The sequence below is a fragment of the Eschrichtius robustus genome, chromosome 7 (genome assembly GCF_028021215.1).
Source record: "Eschrichtius robustus isolate mEscRob2 chromosome 7, mEscRob2.pri, whole genome shotgun sequence".
Lineage (NCBI taxonomy): Eukaryota > Metazoa > Chordata > Mammalia > Artiodactyla > Eschrichtiidae > Eschrichtius > Eschrichtius robustus.
Window position 1 is genome coordinate 112,115,547 of NC_090830.1, and position 8,747 is coordinate 112,124,293.

The following is an 8,747-nucleotide window of genomic DNA, read 5'->3' on the forward strand; positions in this document are numbered from 1 at the left end:
TCGCTCATTGCATTCTGCATAATGGTTCGCGTCTCTGATTTCCTCGTCAGGGCCTGCAAGTACCCAGGCGCGCCTGTATCTTTGCCGAGACCATGATCAGACTAGCTTACCAGGTAGTCAAGACTAACAGGTGATGTCTTTTTCATTTAAGCCAGTAAATATTGTCTCTCAAAAATCAAGCTAATCATCTCAACCTTGCTCTGCAGAACCTTCCTTCTGCTTTTCCAAACCTGGTATTTATAAAAGGCAAAAGTGCCAGAGAGAGAATCAGGGTGAAGTTTGGCACACAGGGTTTATTAATGGCACAGGAACTGCCTTCTCTTTCCTTTTCTTCCTTCTCCTGGCCTTATTTTACTCTCCACTCTCCCCAGTAAAATTCCTCTGGCAGTTGGTGAGCAACATAAATAAATGGACTTCAGCAAGGGCCAAGGCTTACTGGCCACTTCAAAAGCAGCTATAGGGGCTTCAGGTGCAGGGCATGTGTGCCCCCCAACCTGGGGGCACAGGGAGTACTATCAGTATGTGCCCGGCTTGTTTCCCTGGGCAGGAATGGGCCTTCACCAGCCATATTGTGTGGCACAGACACACCCATCAGTGGGCACAGGGAAGTCTCCAAGCCTTCCCTTGGAAGCTGAGCAGACAGGCCCATTGTTTCCGTTATATCAAAGCAGTTGAGTAAAAGAAAGGCCCCTTTTAACCAGCTGCTGTAAAAACTTCAGAATGGGATCCTGTTGCAGGCGACCTCAAAGCCAGGCCACCTTTAGTTCGGGGGGGGGGGGGGGGGGGGTGGTCATCCTCACTCTTTCCTCTGCTTTGCCAGAAGGAATCCTCTTTCCAAAATATGCCCAGACTGAATTTTGTTACATACTGAGAGGCAGATTGTGCATATGCATTTTCCCTTTCCTGCTTTTTGAGTGCTTTTAAGCTTTTAGTTCCAGGTTATAGCCAGAAAATATTTCCCAGTGAAATGATTGTCATTGCTTGGGAAATTCTGGGTTGGCCAAAAAGGTCGTTCGGATTTTTCCACACGTCTTACAGAAAAACCCAAACGAACTTTTTGGCCAACCCAATATTTTCTGAATATAATTTCCTTACCAAATACCCACATGCTAGATGTATGTCTTCTATTTAGCCACTATCAGGGTTCCTTGTCTATTGTCTTGACTTTGTGTGTGTGTGTGTGTGTGTGTGTGTGTGTGTTGACTATTAATGGCTTTTTGATTGGTTAAGGATTTTGCTATAGATGGGGCAGAGGGCCATCCCAGGTCGGGCATTAAAGAGGCATGGATTTTGAGCTATTTCAAAATATTGTCCAATAGCCATAACTTTACCAGTCCTTCTCTTATATGCTGCTGTTCAGAAGTGGAACCATGGAATATTCATTGGTCCCCAGGGTTTTGCTCTCTCATCTAGGTTCAGTTGAAGGTATGTTGACAGGAGCTTGTCCAGTACATCATAAATGAGATCAAGGGTGAACCCTGCAGTCTGGAGCCATTAGCTCTATCGAGGATATTCTCCAGGTTGTCCTCTGCTGCTCATGGAAATGGGAATGAAGTTAAGTGGTCTGAAAAACTTGTCGGTCACATTTCTCAGCTCTGGGGGTCATTTACCAGTTCATTGTAGAAGAAATAATCAGGTAAGTAGAAGTTCATTTCCAGAGAAAGTAAACGCCACTTACCATCTCTGCATGATTTCAGTGGGAATTGATTATCACTAATCCCCAGCTGGGCTAGAAAAAATGTAAAGTTTGACCTTTTTAAAAAGACAAGAGAAATGAAGTCTCAACACCTCCAAAGGAATGGTAGAAAAGGAGCTGAAGGTGTTTCTGGGCTCTGAAATGAAATGTCCCCATTGTAGATTAGTCTCTTCTCACTAAAATTCCAATTTAGGCCTGAAAGAAACATCTCATAAAGATGGGAGGAATCCTGTTCAAAGGCAGGCAAGGAGCGTGTGCATGCCCCTGCACCTGGTTACTCTGTGGGCACTTGTGAGCTCTCTGTTCACACTGGGGCTCCTTGGACAAAACCAGCATGCCTTGCTACATATGTGTATATTTCCACTGCTGAGAACATCCTTTTACTTTCTTATGTGCAGTTTGAAAATGGACATGAATTGTGAGTGGGAAGCCTTTTACACTTGTCCCTTGGCAAAATTCTTTCCAACGACTCTTCACCAGAAACTTCAGAGACAGGGACTCTCTGGAATTCTGTTGACAAGTAATAAAGTCTGGCCCTCATAGCTTGTTTCTGGGAAAGACCCTGGGACCCCTAAATCATTCTGTTTTCTGCTTGAGTAAGAAAAATCCTTTTTATTTTTCTTTTGTAAAATCAAAAGCTGAAGAGAAGAAAATATGCACTCTTCTCCTTTGCCGTCTCCTGGTACCCATTGGTCTGAATAGCTGTGGTTGGTCTGTTCCTTACGTAGCACTTGATTGTACATGGAAACACAGGGCTGGGGGTGGAGTGGCAGGGGGAATATTGGAATAACTAGGGCAACATTTTCTTCCCCAGAAGTAGACACCTTGGTATTGTTGACCTTCTTGGCATCTTAGATGGTAATACCTTCCTGCCTAGAACAGCGCAGGCCAGAGAGGCTAGGCTGCAAGCTTGATTCTGGAGGAATCCGAAGTACTTCCAGATGTCAAAAGGGATGCTTTGATGCCTACCACGTGTTTGATGATCAGGTTTGCCATATGACTTTAATCCATATTTCTGATCTCCTCCTCCATTTCTCTGAGTTCAACAGACTTCCCTGAGCTGGAGAACAGAAAAAGGTGCCCTTGCTTCTTTTTGCCTTCCTTTCTTCCCTCCTAGAGTAACCCTCACTTCTACCAAGTGTACCTGAACCTGCAGGCTGAGTTTATCTCCCCAGGCCTCATCCACATAGCTGATTGCTGGCAGACCACAGCCCCTTACGTTATTCACAGTCTCAACATAATCAGTGCTGAAAAGACAGCCGTCTCTTAGTAGAATAAAGCTGAGTTTCTCTTCTTGTTACTTTACCTGTAGTTCATTTGTGACTTCAGAATCCTTGGGACTGAGGAGAGAAACCAAAAAAGCGTGATTATGGCTGCTGATTTCAGGTGGAACTTAATGCATTGATATCCAGAAACCTCTTCTGTGGGAAATTGAGTACCTATGACCTAAAATTTCCTGGAGGCAGATGACGTCTGCCAACATCTCTCCAGCCCACCCAACTGGTTCCTGGGTGGCTGTGTGGGTGTTTAAGGGTCAGTGCAGTAAACAGCATTATAAAGCTTCACCTCCCCTCTATCCCTTTCTCTTCTTGGACACTGATGGAAAAGACCAACAAGAAGGGTTAGATCTCTGGGTACCAAGGACACTAACACTTTCCCAAATCAAGCCCAACGCAGACTGTTCTGACGGATGTTCACTGGACTCCAGCTATGGGGCAGGCCTGGCAACAAGTGTGAGCCTCCCTGTGAGCTTTCGGTTGGCTCAGCCTTTATTCTCTAGACTCTTCAGTACTGACTGCTTTGACTTTTGTGATCATGTTATGGTGATGTGTAGTCAATGTACCAATATGTTCACAACCTAGGATCATGGTAATATAGTCTGTTTTGTTTTGTTTTTAACTGTTCAGAAAAAAAGTAACTTAAATTACAAATATAAGATTAAAGTGAATGTCCTGGGTGTCTTATCTCTCTATGCCAACATGAAGAGGACAATGACTTTTTCAATATAGAAATTGAGGGAGTAAACAGAGACCTTTTTAAGATAATCTGACATGAGAAAACAATATTGAGAGAAGGTAGGGCCAAATGGGTATGAGTAAGTATGGGAAAGGGAACCCAGGCATATAATTAGTGTTCCATGTTGAATTAAATTGAAGCCAAAGTGATATCTAACTTGGGAACTGGTCACTATAGCCTTGGCCTACCAACCTGAGCTCAGAACTTAAGTTTTCCTCTGCCACCTCATTAGGTGAAAAGACTTGGGTTTCCCCGGCATCCCATTTGATCAGTTTCGAGATGGGAGAGCTCATGTTTGGGAGTAATTTCAAGAGAGATTCCAACAAGCTATAAAAATGAAGGGAGCATTGACTGGGGAAACCCACCCTCCTTCCCTCCTTAAATCAAACCTAGGGAAGTGAGTACCAGGTTGCAGCCAGACCCCTCCCTCCTCTCCTCCCTCTTCCCCTCTAGTGCCACAAGCAGGAACCTCAGCAAAAGTAACTCATCTTTGTTCTACATCTATGGGCTTTTAGTAGTGGTGGTCCTCCCTGCCTGACTAGACCCCCTGGCTCTGTCAGCCTTGTGGTCTCAGTGCCTGTTGTACCTGGATTGACAACTGTGGTCATTAGAGCATTCTCAGACTATTAGATGACAGGGCCCCAGTGCAGAAGTATCCCTGCTAGAACAGGAGGCATGTCAGAGCATCAGGTGCACCTGACATTGTGCAAATGAGGAACCTGAGGAACAAGGAAAAGGGCTCCCCACACTGCCCAAGACCACACTGGAGTCTCCTCCCTAAGAGCTAAGGAGAGGGACGGGGAGGAGTCAGTGGACACTCCTGGGGCCACTGGCATCTACTCAGTTGTCACTTGTAGGCTGGACTCCTGAGCCCAAAATTGAGCAGAGGCTGGGCCTGGGAGGGTTATGGGTCTCACCTTGAAACCCAGTGTCAAATCGCTACCCCCTAGGAAGACTGGGGTCTAGGGCACACCCTTGGAAGACTCAGCCCTGAAATCACTTTCCTAAAGCAAGGTTGGGCCTGGAATCCCTCTCCCCTTGAAACCTATAGCTGTACCACCATCAGCAATGACTAAGGGGAGGAGACCTCTCTTCATCCTGATTGGCTCTTGCCAATTAAGAGCATTTTATTAGGCTGCTAATTAAAGGCACTTTGTTAGCAGCAGGAGAGGCCGGGTGGGTGCCTGGTGAGATGGAGCCGAAGCCAGGAGAAATCATTTTCCTACCCCCCATGGAAGCTGAGCCTCTCAGGGAACCCTCTCAGTCCCCCAACCTCTCCCGCTGCGCCTACCACACCCCTTGCTTTCAATTATTGGCTCTGAGGGGAGTGAGGTCATTACCAAGTCCAGGTGGAGAACCATCCCCTGCCTCAGACCAAATGAGGCCTTCGGGGGGCCGTCCCTGTCCCAGTCCCAGTGCACTCGTGTACCTCCTTTGGAGTCTGGGTCCAGGAAAGGAGAAGCCCAGGGGATTGTGTTTGTTCTCCCCACTGGGGAATGGCCCTTGGGTCCCCATCATTCAGACTGTCACTAACTTGGGTCACATGGTTTGAATCTCCATGCCCCCTTCCTCGCCAAAGGCTCAGGAGGTTATTAGGAAATGTGACCGTCCTATCACTTTGCAAGAGCCGAGCCCACTTAGACCCAGAGTGGGTCCAGGAAGAGGGGCTGGACCCCCACATTTCAGACACTTAACCCTGCCTGGTCCAGCTGAGCACCAGGAAGGAAAGTCCCCTTCCTCCAACAAGAGAGGAGGGCCTGGCTATGACTTAGCACATAGGGGCTGGCATGCAGGGTCAGAGATACCCCCTAGCCAGAACCTTCCCTGTCCCATCTTGCTGCCCTCCTCACCCCCTCACTTAACTGCAGAATTAGCACCAGCCCAGGCTGGGAGGGCAGATTTATGGCTAGGCCTGCCTCCTTCTATTTAACCCGAGGCCGGCCCAGGCTCCAGACACTAAATTAGATTTTTGACAATTAGAGAGACTAATGGGCACATAGCCATCCCCAGAGCCAAATATCCAGCAAGGCCGTCCTTTAATATCCACCATTGGCCAGCCAGCCCCTCCCTGGCTGCCCTCCTCTCTCCCCTGGTGGGCATTTCCCTCCCACACCCTGTATCTCTCTGCCCCAGCTCTGAATGCACTCCAGAGGTTTCTCTGGTTCCCTCTCCCTCCATTTCTTACCCTCTCCTTCCCACCCCTGGCCCATTACCAGCTCGGCTGTGGGGCTCTGCCCCTCCTTGCCCTCCAGTCACATCTCTCCATCTCTGCCTTCCCGAGGCCCATCCCTCTGTAATCTTTCCATCGGCCCCAGCAGACAGCAAGCCCCTTGAGGGCAGGGGTTTGTGCCCTACCTGTATCCAGCATGCCTAGTAACCAACGGGTGCTTAATAAATGTTTATCATTTCCTGGGCCTGTCTCTGTGCCTCCTCCCTCTGAGTCCCTGGATCTCTAAGGCCTGCCCACGCTGCCCTCCTGGCCCCAGGCCCTGGCCTGGCTGTGCTCCAGCATGGGCTGGGTCCTCTTTCCTTGCAGCCCCTCAGCTCTGGCCGGTCTTGGGCTGGGCGGGTAATGAGATTGCAGTAAGTGGCATTGGTGGGGGGGACGCTGCTCACATTCACTCAGGCGGACTCATAGCTCTGTCAGGCTGATTGGTCCTGAGTGGAGGCACAAACGGCCCCCCACGGACACGCTGAGATTGGTTATAAAATTACAAGCATTTGTTCTGCTGTCAGTGGCCTTCGCTCCCTCCCTGCCTGCCTGCCTGGGCTCCTCACCGCCCCCCACCCAGCCCTCTCTCCCCTGGGCTTAGCCCATACACCCTGAAGGACCCTGGCCAGGGGCTACCACGCCAGATGAGGCCAAGAGGCTAAGGCCACCAGGCTCCTCATCCAGGCTGGCCTTCTTGCCTTGGCCCTGGGATTGTCACAGCTCAGGCTGGCCTCAGAGTGACCTGACCCTGTGCTCAGGGTTTCCTATTCTCTGAAGGTACGTGTGGGTGGGGGCCCAGGGCAAATAGGCCTTGGAATCCAGACGCTCGGATCCCAAGTAGAGGAAGATGTCCCAAGCCCAGGCCTCCCTGGGACTACCAGTGCCCACGACATTTGAGGGAGTCCAGGGCAGGGGTCGGGGTGGCTGGGAGGCTTCCATGCTAAAGGAGGGAGCAGCAAAAGCCAGGTTGGTGGGAGAAGTCCATCTCTCTTCCCTTCATGTGGCCAGTCCCCTGCCATGTACCCTAACCCCAGGTAAGGACAAATCAGCTCTCAGGACAGTCCTCCCACCCCTACCCCAAGTCCCTGGAGCCTGAGCCAGACCTAAAAGCCAATTTGGCCCACCAGATGCCTGCTATGGTACCCTCTACAGACTGAGTCCCCTCAGCCTGGCCCTTGTACTCACCCTCTAGGACCAAGGGTCAATCAGTCCTTCTGGCCTTTGCAGGGGCCCAATTACCCCAAAGCAGATGTGCCTTGAAATCCTGGTTTGTGCTCTGGTGATACTCTCACAGTTACCCACTCCTTAACTGGCCCTGCTCCCCTGCCTGACACAGACACACCAGCCAGTCCCTCTTACTCTGGCCTCTCAGCCTCCTTCCCGCCCTCATTCCTCCAACAAGGCCCCAGGCCCTGGCCCTTTCCTGGCCCCTCAGCTCCAGCCTCAGTCCCTGCCTGACTGTCACCGTCCTGTTGGGAGGCACCAGGGTGCCCTGCGACCAGGTGCTGGGTTCCCCAGCTTGGAGTGGGAACTTCAGGAAGCATCATTTCCTGGCTGCTGCCTACAAGGTGCCTTCCTGCCATCCGTCATTCATTCTCAGCCCAGAATGTATTTGCTGCAATTACATCTTTAATTAGGGTGGTGATGGCTCATTGTTCAGCAATGATGGATCAGATCCTCCTACTTACCTTCCTCCCTCTGTCCAGCACCCTCCAGGTCAGCTCTCCCCCAGCCCTGGGGTTGGGAAGGGTGCACAAGAACTTGCCCTCTCCTAGGGACCACCAGATGTCTCCTTGGTCCAAAGTGGCCAGGTTGTGACAGGGGGGCAGGCTGGTGTTGCCCCCATACACACACATGCCACCATCACCACCCCAGGCTGGGCCCTGAGCCACACACTCATCTGAGGGGCTGACGAGCACAGAAAACCCCACAACAAGTGTTGGGTGTATGTGTGGGCAGCCCTAACTCCAAGCTCCCCTGTGCATCAACCAGGGTCTCTGGCAAGTTCTCCACTCCCATATACTTGCACCCCACTCAGGCCATAGGCCCAGGTCCAAATCTGAATGTGGTGGCTGTTCAATGACAGTGTTCAGTAAACGAACGTGTCCGCCAGTGAGAGGAGATCTGCCCTGAGAGGGTGAGGCTCAGCGCTCCTCATTGGAGGCCCTGGGCTGGTTGGAGTCCATGGTGAGCAGAGGGGCCAGGATGGGCAGTGAAGGCCCAGGATCCTCCAGGAAGCCTTATGGGGTAAGATCCTAATCTGGGTTAAAATCCCAACTTGGCACCTACTGACTGTATGACACTGGGTGAGTTTCCTAACCTAAGTCTCAGTTTCCTCATTTGTAAAACAGATATGAAAGCGGTACCCTACCTTGTGCGATGGCTGCAGATTCACCGAGACACTGCACGTACAGCGAAGAGTCCGGGAGGAGGTGGTGGCAGCGGCAGGGGAAGGTGGTGGCTGAGCGGCTGTGGGGAACCCATCCCTACTGTGGCCGGCTAGTGGCGCCCGGAGCTGGGAGGTAGCTTCCATCTTGGTTTGAGGAAGGCCTTGCCCACTCCAGGCGCTGTTGGGCACAATGGTGGGGGTGGCAGGGCTGTGACAAGGCTGGTGTAAGATTAGGTGCACAGTAGTTGCACAGGACATCTTCACTGATAGGAACTGGCTGACCTCCTTTCAGAGCTGCGGGGGATCTTCCCCAGTGTGGTCAGGGTCGGGTCAGAGCAGGGTCCTGGCCTGATAGTATGGGAGGGGCTGAGAGGGAGAGCCTGGAGGCCCAGCAGGGGAGCTTAGCCTGTACCTTATCTTTAAGGGGACTGGGC